The sequence below is a fragment of the Crinia signifera genome, chromosome 4 (genome assembly GCF_055691185.1).
Source record: "Crinia signifera chromosome 4, ASM5569118v1, whole genome shotgun sequence".
In the NCBI taxonomy this organism is placed as follows: domain Eukaryota; kingdom Metazoa; phylum Chordata; class Amphibia; order Anura; family Myobatrachidae; genus Crinia; species Crinia signifera.
The window spans coordinates 70,234,519-70,237,683 of NC_139220.1; the positions used below are offsets into that span (position 1 = coordinate 70,234,519).

A 3,165-nucleotide genomic window follows, 5' to 3' on the forward strand; every position below is an offset into this window, starting at 1 on the left:
CTGCCCCCCTGCAGTGCACATGGTTTTGTCCAGCTAAGAAGGATTTTGTCAGAAAGAGTGAGGTAGAATAAGGGCCATTATTTCAGCCATGTGTCTGTTTCTGTGTCTCTCTATCTGTGTGTCTATATATATTTCATCTAGAGATGTGCGGACTCGGATTCCTGAGATCCGAGCCCCCATGAACTTCATCAAACCGAGCACGGTTCTGAGCAGCGCTTGGAGATTCCCGCCAAAACGTCATCGCCCGGTGCCGGATTTCGCGAGGCTTTAAATACCGGCTCCCGCGCCCACCATCTTCACTCCAGTCTTGGAGCGGGTTGGGAGAGGGTGTGTTGGTGCTGCTGCTGGGGCTTAAACCTAAGCTTGAGCTTGACCTTGAATGCAATATTTTTTTTGCTGGGGCTGTCTGCTGGGGCCTGTCTCCCTCAGTGCTGCTGAGTACTCTGTTCTTCTCTCTGCTTAGGGTGGGCTCACCCTAGCAAGGAGGACAGTCGTCTCTAACTGTGTACTTGTAGTACTACTGTCTCCTCTGTGCTGGGGCCTACCTCTGGGGCTGTGCTGTACCTAATATATTATAATATTATTAATAATTATATATATATATATATATATATATATATATATATATATAGTCCACTGGTGCTGCCTGCTAGAGCCTGCACTGAATAGAGGCTGCCAGTACCTACTCAGTCCACTGGTGCCACTGGCAGTGCTACTGCTTAAGTACCTAGTAGTACTACCAACCTACTAGGCTGCTATATTATTTAATTAAAAAATAATACCTGTCCTGCAGTGCTGCGTGGAACTGGAATAATTCCATGCTGCTGGTGCACTGATGCGCCAACCAGTACCTACTGCAATATAATTAATTATTATAAATTCTGCTGGTGCATATAGTAGTCTGCTACTGCTGTAACTATCTGTGTGGTGCCCACTGCCAGTGCTACTGCCTACCTAATAGTTTCTCTACCTACTAGGCTGCTATATTATTTAATTAAAAAAATAATACCTGTCTTGCAGTGCTGCCTGGAACTGTAATAAATAATTCTGCTGGACTGGTGCACTGCTCAACCAGTACCTAATAATTAATTATTATAAATTCTGCTGGTGCACATATACTAGTATTGCCGACGTATCTACCTGTCTTGTGCCTAGTACTTCCATATATACCATCTGGTGCCTAGTACTGCCGTATCTACCATCTGGTGCCTAGTACTGCCGTATCTACCATCTGGTGCCTAGTACTGCCGTATGTACCTGTCTTGTGCCCACTGCCTAGTAATGCCGTATCTACCTGTCGTGTGCCTAGTACTGCCGTATCTACCATCTGATGCCTAGTACTGTCGTATCGACCTGTCTTGTGCCTAGTACTGTCGTATCTACCGTCTGGTGCCGAGTACTGCCGTATCTACTTGTCTTGTGCCGAGTACTGCCGTATCTACCGTCTGGTGCCTAGTACTGCCATATCTACTTATCTTGTGCCTAGTACTGCCGTATATACCTGTCTTGTGCCTAGTACTGTCGTATCTACCGCCTGGTGCCTAGTACTGCCATATCTACCTGTCTTGTGCCTAGTACTGCCGTATCTACCTGTCTTGTGCCTAGTACTGCTGTATCTACCGTCTGGTGCCTAGTACTGCTGTATCTACCATCTGGAGCCTAGTACTGCCGTATCTACCAATCTGTTGCCTAGTAAAATACTGACCAGTTACAACATTGTTTAACTGCCACAAGCAGTTGGAATTGGTCATAAACAGTGTCAGATCTTGGCAGCTAAGCAGAGTCGGGCCTGGTTAGTACTTAGGTGGGGGACCACATGGGAACACCTGTTGCTGTAGGTGTTTTGACATTAGCGGCAAATTCTTTATTTTTCTCCAGCTATTTAAATTGGAAACTTTTTCTTTGCATTACTATTAGAGAGAATTGGGAGAGATCAAACAGACACTATAGCCCTCATCAAAACCTTTACCACACTATTTATGACCAATTCCAACTGCTTGTGGCAGCTTAACAGTGTTGTAACTGGTCAGTATTTTTTTTTTTTAGACCACCTGCTAATACCAGGTCCTGTAGGTCTTTTTAAATTACCAATACATGATTTTGTTTTCTCCAACAATACAGTTTGGAACCTTTTTCATTAGATTATTTGTAGATAGAAGTAGAAAAGGGCAAACAAAGTAATTGCCCATCACCTACAGGCATACTACACTGGATAGTCCCAATCTCGTCCGATCTTGGCAGCTAAGCAGTGTCAGGCCTCGTTTGTACTTGGGTGGGAGACCACGTGGGAACACCAGGTGCTGTAGGTGTTTTGACATTACCGGCAAATGCTTTTATCTTCTCCAGCTATTTAAATTGGAAACTTTTTCTTTGCATTAATATTAAAGAGAATTGAAAGAGGTGAAACAGACACTATAGCTCTCATCGAAATCTTTACCACACTGTTTAGGACCAATTCCAACAGATAGGGTGAGATTTAATAGGATGAGAGATTCAGAAAGTGAGAGATTTGGGAAGAAATCTCCAGTGTTTTTTAAAGCGGCAATCATTTACACTGCAAAATCAAACTGGTTTTGCAGTGTAAATGATTACCGCTTTAAAAAAACTGGAGATTTCTCACAAAATCTCTCACTTTCTGAATCTCTCATCCTATTAAATCTCACCCCTTGTGTCAGTTAAACAATATTGTAACTGGTCAGTATTTTTTTTTTTAGACCACCTGCTAATACCAGGTCCTGTATGCCATTTTAAATTACCAACACATGATTTTTTTTCTCTCCAAAAATACAGTTTGGAAACTTTTTAATTAGATTACTTGTAGATAGAAGTAGAGCTACAGCCAAACCACACTGAATAGGCCCAATCTCATCCGATCTTGGCAGCTAAGCAGTGTCGGGTCTGGTTAGTACCTGGGTGGGAGACCACATGGGAACACCAGTAGCTGTAGGTGTTTTGACATTACCGGTAAATGCTTTTATTTTCTCCAGCTATTTAAATGGGATGCAGTCATTTGGTCTACAGCATTATGGTCGACATAAGAAAAGGTCGACATGGCTCTAGGTCAACAGGTCGTTAGTTCGACGGGTCATTAGTTCGACAGTCAAAAGGTTGACATGGAGTTTTTCACTGTTTTTTGAGCCAACATTTGCCCACAGTCGGTATTTC

General features: G+C 43.1%; 2 pseudogenes; both read left to right on the forward strand.

Annotated features, from left to right (window-relative positions):
• The first annotated feature begins 2,190 nt into the window (after positions 1–2,190).
• Positions 2,191–2,309, forward strand: LOC146077253 (5S ribosomal RNA; annotated as a pseudogene).
• A 522-nt stretch (positions 2,310–2,831) lies between these two features.
• On the forward strand, positions 2,832–2,950 carry LOC146077234 (5S ribosomal RNA; annotated as a pseudogene).
• Positions 2,951–3,165: the final 215 nt, after the last annotated feature.